General features: G+C 37.3%; 1 non-coding gene across 1 annotated transcript; it reads left to right on the top strand.

Moving 5' to 3' along the window:
* The first annotated feature begins 10,947 nt into the window (after window positions 1-10,947).
* Window positions 10,948-11,055, top strand: LOC112745665 (small nucleolar RNA R71). Its single transcript, XR_003173582.1, has one exon. It is a non-coding gene; the product is annotated as a small nucleolar RNA R71 (small nucleolar RNA).
* Window positions 11,056-14,590: the final 3,535 nt, after the last annotated feature.

Below are 14,590 nucleotides of genomic sequence, written 5' to 3'. Positions count from 1 at the left end.
TACCAAGAACACACAATGCTCTAACCAATTGAACAACAAAAATAAAAATATTTTTGAAAACCCTTTTTTAAAATTTTCGAAAAAATTAGAGAAGAAAATAAAAGACTTAATCAAGAACACAAACAAAGACTCAAACAAGAGAAAAGAACAAATGTTTTAAGAAAGAGTGTAGGAAGAAGTTTTAAAATTTTTGGAATTGAAAAACAGGAAACAAGAACATGGAAGACTCAATACCAAGAACAAAAATTGAACAAAGAAAAAATCATATTTTTGAAAAAGTTTATAGAATTTTTCCAAAAAATTGAAGAAGAAGAAAACAAAAATTAAAGACTCAATTAAAATAAAATAAAATAAATTACCTGATCTAGGGAGCAAGACAATCCGGCAGTTTGTCCAAACTCAACAATCCCCGGCAACGACGCCAAAAACTTGGGGCGCATGTACGCAAACCCACACTTTTCGTACAGCAGTAGTACCATCAAGTGCATTGGGTCGTCCAAGTAATACCTGAGCGAGTCAGGGTCGATCCCACGAGGATTGTGGCTTGAAGCAAGCAATGGTTGTCTTGCAGGTCTTAGTCAGGCGGAATCAGAAGGAGTTCGATTATATTATGTAAACCTTGAATGATTATATGTCATAAATGTTTGGATGTTAACTAGAAATAAGGATAGGAATAGAGTTGAGAGTCAGAGTTGCTTTGTCTTTCTGAATGAATTCTGGTATTACTGTCTTTCTTACTTGTGAATGATCTTCTTCTATGGCAGGCTGTAAGTCATCAAAGTCATTGCCCGTGGTCATTGATCTCCTCTACTACAGGTCAAACGCCATTGCCCGTGGTCATTCAATCTGATGGAGGGTGAAGCTCTAGCAAGTCATTCTCTTGGCGATTCTACTCAAAATGCCACAGACAAGGTCAGATCTTCCGGATCAGAGAACGCTGCTTCTTTGGATTCTAGCCTATACCACAGAGACCCTAATCTCCCCGAAAATCGGCTGAACTAGTGTCTTGAGAAGTCTCCAACGAAGTCATGGATTAACCGTCTGAGAGATGTATAAACATAGCTGTTGGCTCGTGCTTTCCGGCCAAGTATTCACACGAACCCAAGTAGACACGGGTGTTTGTCAGACACGTTTGTCTTAATGTGATGAACAGAGCTAATTGGTTAGATCATTGGTGTGCGAAATCGTGATCATTCCATTCCTTGGTAACGGCGCTAAAACTCAATACGCACGTTCATGATCTTATATCTGTGTCACAACTTCGTACAACTAACCAGCAAGTGCACTGGGTCGTCCAAGTAATAAACCTTACGTGAGTAAGGGTCGATCCCACGGAGATTGTCGGCTTGAAGCAAGCTATGGTCACCTTGTAAATCTCAGTCAGGCGACTTCAATTGTATTAAGAAATTATAGTGGATGAAAATAAATAGAATATAAAATAGGATAGTGGTACTTATGTAATTCATTGGTGAGAATTTCAGATAAGCGTATGGAGATGCTTTCGTTCCTCTGATCTCTGCTTTCCTGCTGTCTTCATCCAATCAATCCTACTCCTTTCCATAGCAAGCTTTATGTAGGGCATCACTGTAACAAGCCTGATTTCCGAGTATGCGAGATCTTTTCCGAAGGCACGAATTTTTCCAGAAGATCAGTAAAGGGGAGAACCTCTGATATATCATGAAGTATCTCAATCCTCATTGTCATTATGTCATCTTTAAGATAGAACCTTTTGTGAGGCAAGCTCAATAACGCAGCTACGAAGAACCTAGTTTTTGAACGTATCGGTTGGCAGTTTTGATTCTGATTTTCGTAAATAGTCTCTGTTTGACGAACCGGACTCGATTCATGAGAGGAGAGAGATAATAGTATAATATTATCATTATATTAGTATTAGAAAATGCTTGAATGATATTATAAGATTACTTGGTCTGTTTTAGTTAAAAACAGAAAATCGGTTTAACCGGGTTCACAATTTACTGGTGCAGCTTAGCACCAGCACTCTCTGATGACTTTAGCAATGCTAAGGCCTCATTATACATGTTTTATTCTCATAATAAATATGTTACTAGTGTCATTTATGCTAGTAGCTCAGAAAATAATTTTTAGAGATGTTTTTACAAGTGTTCCGATACATCTAGTTTTAGTAGTTGTACACCTGAGATATTTTAATATTATTTTAATCCACCTCCAAGCCAACCAATCACAACTCACCTTATACCCCCAAAACCCCCAAGGCTGGTTCATTTTCACCTTGTGGCCGAAATTCTCAAGAGAGAAAAAGAGAGAAAAGTTCTTAGTTCCAAATCTTCAAAGCTTGATTTCTGCTGAACTAAAACTCAAATCAAAATTCCAATCCGACCAAAATGATCCTCTCTTCCTCCTCTACATAACCATGTGACTTATCAAGGATGGAAATAAGGTGAGATGGCTGTCTCCCTCCCATTTCAATTCGGTTTTCAAGGAAAACCATGCAAAACATGTGTTTTCTTGATGTTCTTCCTTAGGAATCATGCTTAACTTGACTTGAGGGCCAAGAAATGTGAATTTACAGCAAGTCTAAGGTGATATATCTCTTCCAAACATACTGAGTGAGATTTGGTCAGTTGAGATTTTTTGGATTTAAAGTTGTTTTTGATGTGATTTAGGAGGAAAAAGTGCTTAAGGACCACCTGAAACTTTAATCGAATTAGGAGCAGCAAAACCAGGTAGGGTGTCACAAAATTAATCTTGATTATTTGTGTTTGAGTTGTGTGAATTTTGTATAAATTGGCTGTGCTAAAAATTGGTTGCATATATGATTGATTCTTGGTGAAAATTTGGTGAAATTTTGATGAAATTTGATGAAATTCAAGCTTTAAAGTTCATGTTCTTGGCAGCTGGAAAAACGAAACCCTAAGCTTAAATTGAGGTACAATTTGTGTTAAAATCATGTAGAAAAGATGGGGTTTTAGTGGCTGCTAATTTATTATGAATTTTGGTAAAAATCGGTTGCTGAAAAGACTGAAAAACAGGTAAAAACAGAGAAAGAATTTGAAGAATTTATGAAGAACATGAAGAACACTTTGAGTGTGGTGAAGAACATTGAAGAACACCTTTTATATCTTAGAAAGGGCAAGGAAGTAAAATTTTTGGTGTTTAAGGGGTTGTTTGGTAATTTCTGAAAGTTAGGGTGGTAAAAGTAGAAATATTAAAAGTTACGGGTGGTAAAAAGTGAATTTTAAAGGTTAAAAGTAAAAGTAAGTTAATTTTCGAAAATTTAATGATAAAATAATAAAAAAATAATAAAATATTAAATAATAATATTTAATTAAAAATAATATTTTAATAAAAATAATAAAATAATGCGAAGAAGGCAGTTTTCTGTAAAAGCTTTAGAAAGACAACTTTAAGCGCAGAATCTCATAATTACCTTCATAAAATACTTAGGGAGTGGTAATAACATGATATTAAGGAAAAGATAAAGAAAAGATAAAAAGTTAAAGGAAAGATAAAAACCAAAGAAAAAGTTTGTAAAATTTTAATGACAGAAAAACAGACAGAGACTAGTGAACGAACTAGGGCAACTTAGTTAGTACTTGAGTTGCGACTAGGGTTAGGTATTATATGAAAAGTTAAACTATTTCAGTATAGACTTAATGAACCTATACTTGGGACAGACTAACTATTCATACCGAAATTTACATAAGCTTTAAATACATACTTTAAACAGAGAAATCAGAGCAGAGTAGAGAAACACAGAAAACAGAGTAACCAGAGTAAAGTAAAGAGATAAAGAGAAAAAGAATAATATAGATACAGATGAAAAGAGTAATCAGAGAAGAGAAAAGGGATATAGATAACAGAGTAATTAAAACAGAGTAAAGAGATACAGAGAAAAGAGAAACCAGAACAGAGTAAAGAGATATAAAGAGAAGAGTATAAGAATAAAGAGTTAAGCCTTGTAGCATGATGTTCTGTTGGATGTTCGTCTGCTGCTTTTCCATTGGCCCTAGAGGTCCTGTAGGCCCAAGTTCACCTACAGTGAGTTGTTATTTCTGTAGGCCGAAGTTCACCTGCAGTGAATATCAATTGTGTATCTCAGGGTGTTGCTCCTGTAGGCCGAAGTTCACCTACAGAGAGTTGTGATACTTGTAAGCCGAAGTTCACTTACAGGGGCGCCATTTCTGTAAGCCAAAGTTCACTTACAGAGGTGTTATTTTTGTAGGCCGAAGTTCACCTACAGAAAGTTGTTGTGTTGTGTTTAGACTATCCCTGTAAGCCGAAGTTCACTTACGGGAGTGCTATTTCTGTAGGCCCAAGAGATGTGTTTATTCATTTGTTGCGCTAAGGCAATGCCGGATATACTTGTATGATGATCTACTGCATGAATGCAGTCAGATAGATAGTGGTGCGACCACTGAGAACGCTTTCCTGCGGTATAGATCCATATTTTATTTCTGTAAGGAAGAGGGGTTATTTCCTGCTACAGAAGTACCGTGACCACCTGTTCCATTTCTGTAGTGGCAGAGGGGTTATTTCCTTTATACAGAAGGTGTGTCGGCATACATCCCTGCAATGGCAGATGTGTTATTTCCTGCGTGCAGTGGACCCTGTGGTGGCAGAGGGGTTATTTCCTGTACACATGGGTATAGCCAATAGGAAAGCCTTATCCAGACAGAGGTTGCTGGATAACGTCGGGAGCGGGTTAGTAACCGACAGATGAGCTCATTACCTGCACTAGGGCTAGACATGCATCATTCTTGTCTGCACATTATTCTCTGTTGCATTCCTTTCTGAGTGTGGTCTATTTCTTTATGTTTGTCTGCTTGCATGCTATTTCTGTGTTTTATTTTCTTGTATTCTTTTGTTTGTGTTCTGCTTTCTGTTGTCTCTACTTTCTCTTTCTATCTTTATTTTCTATTTACTGCTTCGCTATATTATGTTATTTGTCTGCTAATCGACCCCAAATTAATGAACTTAACTAATAACCCCGACCCTACTAGGAACTCCCCAGTTCTTACCCCTTCTCTCTCCCTTCCCCCTTCAGATGGAAGCATGAGTACCCTTCTGTAGTTCACTGACGACCGTTCACAAAAAAGATTCCGCTCTAGGTAGTCTTCTGAGTCTAGGGTGAATCTCGTTCTCTATTTATATGTATATACTGTGAGACCAGCCAACGTCTGCACCCCGTTCGTATGCGCACTTTAGCCTAAGTCCTTCGTACGATGTTGCTGTTATGTGGCCACTCGATGAAGTACTTAAGAGACGTTCTTTGATGACACATGATCGTGCAGAGGATTAGTAGATGACCTTCCACCTTTTGATGACGAACCACCTGACTTGAGTTTTGAAGACCTAGAACGTACTTTTCCTCGCTTTAGTAGTTTAGAGGGACTAGGTGAGTATAGAGTCTAGGCTAGCCTGGGCGCCAGCTTAGGGACTTCTTGAACAGGTCAGGACCTGGGATGTTGTATGTATATATGTATATAGTTATTATCTAGCTATGTCTAGGGGTGTTCTAACTAAAAGTCTATACGCTAATAAAGGCTGGATCACCGAATATTGTCAACTTCTTGTGATGTATTTATGTGTGGTTGTTTATAATTGTTTTATATATTATCTGTTGTGAATTGATTATGAATGATACTGTTTGCTAATCCAAACATTTTTTAAAAAAACGTACCTCGTAAAATAACTACGCTTTTAACAACGAATAAGGCTCATATAATAAATAATAGATAATAATTAGGTAGACAAGTTGGTAGCGCTCAGTTTCTAGTATGATCATGACGTACCAGAAATTGGGTCGTTACAATCACCGTTGTCAATGGCTACATCCCATCCTCCTGTGAAAATGGTCCAATGCGCTGTCACTGCATGGCTAATCATCTGTCGGTTCTCGATCATACTGGAATAGGATTTACTATCCTTTTGCGTCTGTCACTACGCCCAGCACTCGCTAGTTTGAAGCTCGTCACAGCCATCCCTTCCCAAATTCTACTCGGAATACCATAGATAAGGTTTAGACTTTTCGGATCTCAGGAATGGCCATCCATAGGTTCTAACTTATACCACGAAGACACTAATATCTCGGACTCGGTCCCCTGTATTAGATATCCAAGAGATATCCATTCAATCTAAGGTAGAACGGAAGTGGTTGTCAGGCACGCGTTCATAAGTTGAGAATGATGATGACTGTCATGATCATCATATCCATCATATTGAAGTGCGAATGAATATCTTAGAAGCGGAATAAGTTGAATTGAATAGAAAAACAATAGTACTTTGCATTAATCTTTGAGGAACAGCAGAACTCCACACCTTAATCTATGGTGTGTAGAAACTCTACCGTTGAAAATACATAAGTGATAAGGTCCAGGCATGGCTGAATGGCCAGCCCCCCTGATCTAAGAACTAAACGTCCAAAAGATGTCTAATACAATAGTAAAAAGTCCTATTTATACTAAACTAGTTACTAGGGTTTACAGAATTGAGTAAATGATGTAGAAATCCACTTCCGGGGCCCACTTGGTGTGTGCTTGGGCTGAGCTTGAAGTTTACACGTGGAGAGGTCATTCTTGGAGTTGAACGCCAGTTTGTAACATGTTTCTGGTGTTGAACTCCACTTGGCAGCTTGTTTCTGGCGTTTAACTCCAGAATGCAGCATAGAACTGGCATTGAACGCCAGTTTACGTCGTCAATCCTTATTCAAAGTATGGACCATTATATATTTCTGGAAAGCCCTAGATATCTACTTTCCAAAGCAATTAGAAGCACGCCATTTGGAGTTCTGTAACTCCAGAAAATCCACTTTGAGTGCAGGAAGGTCAGAATCCAACAGCATCTGCAGTCCTTCTTCAACCTCTGAATCTGATTTTTGCTTAGGTCCCTCAATTTCAGCTAGAAAATACTTGAAATCACAGAAAAACACACAAACTCATAGTAAAGTCCAGAAATGTGATTTTTAATTAAAAACTAATAAAAATATGCTAAAAACTAACTAAATCATACTGAAAACATACTAAAAACAATGCCAAAAAGCGTATAAATTATCCGCTCATCACAACACCAAACTTAAATTGTTGCTTGTCCCCAAGCAACTGAAAATCAAATAGGATAAAAAGAAGAGAATATACTATAAATTCCAAAATATCAATGAAACATAGCTCCAATCAGATGAGCGGGACTTGTAGCTTTTTGCCTCTTGAATAGTTTTGGCATCTCACTTTATCCATTGAAGTTCAGAATGATTGGCATCTATAGGAACTCAGAGTTCAGATCGTGTTATTGATTCTCCTAGTTCAGTATGTTGATTCTTGAACACAGCTACTTTATGAGTCTTGGCCGTGGCCCTAAACACTTTGTTTTCCAGTATTACCACCGGTACATAAATGCCACAGACACATAACTGGGTGAACCTTTTCAGATTGTGACTCAGCTTTGCTAAAGTCTCCAATTAGAGGTGTCCAGGGTTCTTAAGCACACTCTTCTTTTGCTTTGGACCTTGACTTTAACCGCTCAGTCTCAAGTTTTCACTTGACACCTTCACGCCACAAGCACATGGTTAGGGACTGCTTGGGTTAGCCGCTTAGGCCAAGATTTTATTCCTTTAGTCCCTCCTATCCACTGATGCTCAAAGCCTTGGATCCTTTTTATTACCCTTGCCTTTTGGTTTTAAGGGTTACTGGCTTTTTGCTCTTGCCTCTTGGTTTTAAGAGCTTTTGGCTTTTTCTGCTTGCTTTTTCTTTTTTTTTCGCCATTTTTTTTCTGCAAGCTTTCTGTATTCACTACTTTTTCTTGCTTCAAGAATCATTTTTATGATTTTTCAGATTATCAAATAACATTTCTCCTATTCATCATTCTTTCAAGAGCCAACATATTTAACATTCTTAAACAACAACTTCAAAAGACATATGCACTGTTCAAGCATTCATTTAGAAAACAAAAAGTATTGTCACCACATCAAAATAATTAAACTAGTATCAAGGATGAATTCAAAACCATGTACTTCTTGTTCTTTTGTAATTAAAACATTTTTTTTATTCAAGAGAGGTGATGGATTCATATTCACTACTTTAAGGCATAGACACTTAAATACTAATGATCATGTAATAAGACACAAACATAAATAAACATAAAGCTCAAAAATCGAAAAAACAGTAAATTTAAGAACAAGGAATGAGTCCACCTTAGTGATGGTGGCGTTTTCTTCTTGAGGAACCAATGATGTCCTTGAGCTCTTCTATGTCTCTTCCTTGTCTTTGTTGCTCCTCCCACATAGCTCTTTGATCTTCTCTAATTTCATGGAGGATGATGGAGTGCTCTTGGTGCTCCTATCTTTAGTTGCTCCCAATAATTGTGTGGACGAAAATGTATCCCCTGAGGTATCTCAGGGATCTCTTGATTTGCAGTCAAATGTTCTACCACTGAGCTATAGACCCTTGAGATGAATCTCACCATCTCCTATAACTCGGAGGTGGAAGCTTTTGTCTTCCCTTTCCTCTTTCTAGAGGTTTCTCTGGCCTTAGGTGCCATCAATGGTTATGGAAAAACAAAAAAAAAGCTATGCTTTTACCACACCAAACTTAGAATGTTGCTCGCCCTCGAGCAAAAGAAGAAAGAATAGTAGAAGAAGAAGAAGATATGGAAGAGATGGAGGGATGTGTGTATTCGGCTATATGGGTGGGCTTGGGTGGGAAAGAGATTTTAAATTTTGAAGGTAGGTGGGGTGTATGGATGTGAGTGGTGAATGGAAAACAGAAGGGATGACTGTGAATGGAGAGAGAGAGGATGATATAGGATTATGAGGAGAGAAGGTGAGTGAAGGTATGTGGGGATCCTGTGGGATCCACAGATCCTGAGGTGTCAAGGATTTACATCCCTGCACCAATTAGGCATGTAAAATGCCTTTGCATGCATTTCTGGCGTTTAGACGCCGAAGTGATGCTTGTTCTGGGCGTTCAACGCCCATATGCAGCATATTTCTGGCGTTGAACGCCAGCTTCATGCTTGTTTCTGGCGTTCAGCGCCAGCTCCACGCTCTGTTCTGGCGTTGAACGCCAGCCAGATGCTCCTTACTGGCGTTTAAACGCCAATAAGTCATTCCTCCAGGGTGTGATTTTTTTTTCTGCTGTTTTTGTTTCTGTTTTTAATTTTTGGATTTATTTTGTAACTCCACATGATCATGAACCTAATAAAACATGAATAAATAAAGAGAAAATAAATTAAAAATGATTAGATAACATTGGGTTGCCTCCCAACAAGCGCTTCTTTAATGTCAATAGCTTGACAGTGAGCTCCCATGGAGCCTCACAGATAATCAGAGCAAGGTTGGAACCTCCCAACACCAAACTTAGAGTTTGATTGTGGGGGTTCAACACCAAACTTAGAGTTTGACTGTGGGGGCTTTGATTGACTCTGCAGTGAGAGAAGCTTTTCATGCTTCCTCTCCATGGTTACAGAAGGAGATCCTTGAGTTTGAAACACAAGGTTGTCCTTATTCAGTTGAAGGACTAACTCTCATCTGTCCACATCAATCACAGCTCTTGCTGTGGCTAGGAAGGGTCTTCCAAGGATGATAGATTCATCCTCATCCTTCCCAGTATCCAGGATTATAAAATCAGCAGGGATGTAAAGGCCTTCAACCTTTACTAACACGTCCTCTACTTGGCCGTAAGCCTATTTTCTTGAGTTGTCTGCCATCTCTAATGAGATTCTGGTAGCTTGCACCTCAAAGATTCCCAGTTTCTCCATTACAGAGAGGGGCATGAGGTTTATCCCTGACCCAAGGTCACATAGAGCCTTCTCAAAGGTCATGGTGCCTATGGTACAAGGTATTAAGAACTTTCCAGGATCCTGTTTCTTCTTAGGCAATCTCAGTTGATCCAGATCACTCAATTCATTGGTGAGCAAGGGAGGTTCATTTTCCCAAGTCTCATTACCAAATAATTTGGCATTCAACTTCATGATAGCACCAAGGTACTTGGCAACTTGCTCTTCAGTAACATCTTCATTCTCTTCAGAAGAAGAATACTCATCAGAGCTCATGAATGGCATAAGGAGGTTTAATGGAATCTCTATGGTCTCCAGATGAGCCTCAGAGTCCTTTGGTTCCTCAGAGGGAAACTCCTTATTGATCTCTGAACGTCCCAGGAGGTCTTCCTCACTGGGATTCACGTCCTCCTCCTCTTTTGTGGTTTCGACCATGATGGTCATTTCAATGGCCTTGCACTCTTCTTTTGGATTTTCTTCTGTATTGCTTGGGAGAGTACTAGGAGGGGTTTCAGTGATCCTTTTACTCAACTGGCCCACTTGTGCTTCTAGATTTCTAATGGAGGACCTTGTTTCATTCATGAAACTTAGAGTGGCCTTAGATATATCAGAGACTATGTTTGCCAAGCTAGATGGGGTCTGCTCAGAACTTTCTGTCTTTTGTTGAGTGGATGATGGAAAAGGCTTGCTATTGCTAAACCTGTTTCTTCCACCATTATTAAAGCCTTGTTGAGGCTTTTGTTGATCCTTCCATGAGAGATTTGGGTGATTTCTCCATGAGGGATTATAGGTGTTTCCATAGGGTTCACCCATGTAATTCACCTCTGCTATTGCAGGGTTCTCAGGATCATAAGCTTTTTCTTCAGAAGATGCCTCTTGAGTACTGTTGGATGCAGCTTGCATTCCATTCAGACTCTGTGAAATCATATTGACTTGCTGAGTCAATATTTTGTTCTGAGCCAATATGGCATTCAGAGTATCAATTTCAAGAACTCCCTTCTTCTGAGGCGTCCCATTACTCACAGGATTCCTCTCAGAAGTGTACATGAACTGGTTATTAGCAACCATGTCAATGAGTTCTTGAGCTTCTGCAGGCGTTTTCTTTAGGTGAATGGATCCACCTGCAGAAGTATCCAATGACATCTTAGCGAATTCAGACAGACCATCATAGAATATATCCAGGATGGTCCATTCTGAAAGCATGTCAGAAGGACACTTTTTGGTCAGTTGCTTATATCTCTCCCAAGCTTCATAGAGGGATTCACCTTCTTTCTGTCTGAAGGTTTGAACATCCACTCTAAGCTTACTCAGCTTTTGAGGAGGAAAGAACTTGGCTAAGAAAGCCGTGACCAGCTTATCCCAAGAGTTCAGGCTATCTTTGGGTTGAGAGTCCAACCATACTCTAGCTCTGTCTCTTACAGCAAACGGGAAAAGCATTAGCCTGTAGACCTCGGAGTCAACCCCATTTGTCTTAACAGTATCACAGATTTGCAAGAACTCAGTTAAGAACTGAAAAGGATCTTCAGATGGAAGTCCATGAAACTTGTAGTTCTGCTGCATCAGAGAAACTAATTGAGGTTTCAGCTCAAAATGGTTTGCTCCAATGGCAGGAATGGAGATGCTTCTTCCATGTAAGTTGGAATTAGGTGCAGTAAAGTCACCAAGCATCCTCCTTGCATTATTATTATTTTCGGCTGCCATATCCTCTTCTTGTTCGAAAATTCCTGTAAGGTTGTCTCTGAATTGTTGTATTTTAACTTCTCTTAGTTTCTTTTTCAGAGTCCTTTCAGGTTCAGGATCTGCTTCAACAAGAATGTTCTTGTCCTTGCTCCTGCTCATATGACAAAGAAGGGAATAACAAAGAAAATATAGAATCCTCTATGTCACAGTATAGAGATTCTTTCGTGTGAGTAGAAGAAGAAAAGAATGTAATGTAAAGAAGAGAAGAGGGAAAACTCGAACACAGAGAGGGAGGTGGTGTTCGAATTTTTGGATGGAAGAGAAGTGTTAGTAGATGAATAAATAAATAGAAGGAGATGAGAGAGAGAATTTCAAAATTTAATTAAAATAAAAATTAAAATAGAAAGTTAGATTTCGAAAATTAAAGTTGAAATTAAATTAAAATTAAAACAATTAGTTAATTAAAAAGAAATTTTGAAAAAGGAGAGAGGGAATTTTCGTAAATAATAGAGAGGATTAGTTAGGTAGTTTTGAAAAAGATATGATTGAAACAAAAAGATAAGATTGATTGAAAAAGTTTTGAAATTTGTTTTTGAAAAAGATATGATTGAAATTTAAAAAGATATGATTGAAACAAAAAGATAAGAATTGAAAATCAATTTTTTTTTTAAAGATAAGAAGTTAGAAAAGATTTTGAAATTGAATTTGAAAAAGATATGATTGAAATTTTAATTTGAAAAAGGTTTGAAAAAAAAATTAAAAAGATTTGATTTTGAAAATTAAAGTTGATTACTTGACTAACAAGAAACAAAAAGATTTGATTTTAAAATTTGAAGATTGAACCTTTCTTATTAGGCAAGTAACAAACTTTAAATTTTTGAATCAATCACATTAATTGTTAGTAATATTTTCAAAAATTAAGAAATAAAATAAGAAAAAGATTTTGAAAATCAAATTTAAAAAGTTTTCGAAAATATGAAGGTAAAATGAAAAAGATTTGATTTTTGAAAAAGATTTTGAAAAGATAAGATTTTTAAATTGAAAATTTGATTTGATTCATAAGAAACAATTAAATTTAAAAACTTTTTGACTAAATCAAATCATATTTTCGAAAATTTTGAGTAAAATAAGGAAAAGATATTTTTTTATTTTTGATTTTTTAATGAAGAAAGAGAAAAACATGAAAAAGACTCATAACATAAAAATTATGAATCAAAACACTCAATGCATGCAAGAACACTATGAATGTCAGGATGAGCACCAAGAACACTTTGAAGATCAAGATGAACATCAAGACTTATTTTTGAAAATTTTTTAATGAAAGAAAAACATGCAAGACACCAAACTTAAAAATTTTTATTCTTTAGATATTAATAATTCAAGAATGCATATGAAAAACAAGAAAAGACACAAAATAAGAAAACATCAAGATCAAACAAGAAGACTTACCAAGAACAACTTGAAGATCATGAAGAACACTATGAATGCATGAATTTTCGAAAATGCATAAATTTTTAGAAAAAATGCAATTGACACCAAACTTAAAAATTGACTCAAGACTCAAAGAAACAACATAAAATATTTTTTATTTTTATGATTTTATTAATTTTTTTAGATGTTTGTATCTTTTTATTTTTTTGAAAACATATAGGGAAAAGGAAGCAATGAATTCAAAGTCCTCAATCAAGATTCCAAGAATCATACCAGGTTAGTCTAAAGCTTGATGGCCAGCCAAACTTCAGCATACCATTTTGAAACTTTAGAATTCATTCTTAAAAATTTAGAATAATTTTCGAAAACAAAAGGAAAAGAAATTTTTTTTTTTGAAAATAAAACGAAAAAGAAAATTACCTAATCTGAGCAACAAGATGAACCGTCAGTTGTCCAAACTCGAACAATCCCGGGCAACGGCGCCAAAAACTTGGTGTGCGAAATCGTGATCGTTCCATTCCTTGGTAACGGCACTAAAACTCAATACGCACGTTCATGATCTTATATCTGTGTCACAACTTCGTACAACTAACCAGCAAGTGCACTGGGTCGTCCAAGTAATAAACCTTACGTGAGTAAGGGTCGATCCCACGGAGATTGTCAACTTAAAGCAAGCTATGGTCACCTTGTAAATCTTAGTCAGGCGGATTCAATTGTATTAAGAAATTATAGTGGATGAAAATAAATAGAATATAAAATAGGATAGTGGTACTTATGTAATTCATTGGTGAGAATTTCAGATAAGCGTATGGAGATGCTTTCGTTCCTCTGATCTCTGCTTTCCTGCTGTCTTCATCCAATCAATCCTACTCCTTTCCATAGCAAGCTTTATGTAGGGCATCACCGTTGTCAATGGCTACATCCCATCCTCCTGTGAAAATGGTCCAATCCGCTGTCACTGTATGGCTAATCATCTGTCGGTTCTCGATCATACTGGAATAGGATTTACTATCCTTTTGCGTCTGTCACTACACCCAGCACTCGCGAGTTTGAAGCTCGTCACAGCCATCCCTTCCCAGATCCTACTCAGAATACCACAGACAAGGTTTAGACTTTCCGGATCTCTGGAATGGCCATCCATGGGTTCTAACTTATACCACGAATACACTAATATCTCGGACTCGGTCCCCTGTATTAGATATCCAAGAGATATCCATTCAATCTAAGGTAGAACGGAAGTGGTTGTTAGGCATGCGTTCATAAGTTGAGAATGATGATGACTGTCACGATCATCACATCCATCATATTGACGTGCGAATGAATATTTTAGAAGCAGAATAAGTTGAATTGAATAGAAAAACAGTAGTACTTTGCATTAATCTTTGAGGGACAACAGAGCTCCACACCTTAATCTATGGTGTGTAGAAACTCTACCGTTGAAAATACATAAGTGATTAGGTCCAGGCATGGCCGAATGGCCAGCCCCCTGATCTAAGAACTAAACATCCAAAAGATGTCTAATACAATAGTAAAAAGTCCTATTTATACTAAACTAGTTACTAGAGTTTACAGAATTGAGTAAATGATGTAGAAATCCACTTCCGGGGCTCACTTGGTGTGTGCTTGGGCTGAGCTTGAAGTTTACATGTGGAGAGGTCATTCTTGGAGTTGAACGCCAGTTTGTAACGTGTTTCTGGCGTTGAACTCCACTTTGCAACTTGTTTCTGGC

This window comes from Arachis hypogaea, chromosome 14 (genome assembly GCF_003086295.3).
Source record: "Arachis hypogaea cultivar Tifrunner chromosome 14, arahy.Tifrunner.gnm2.J5K5, whole genome shotgun sequence".
Lineage (NCBI taxonomy): Eukaryota > Viridiplantae > Streptophyta > Magnoliopsida > Fabales > Fabaceae > Arachis > Arachis hypogaea.
This window is presented reverse-complemented; position numbering and strand designations above follow the sequence as displayed.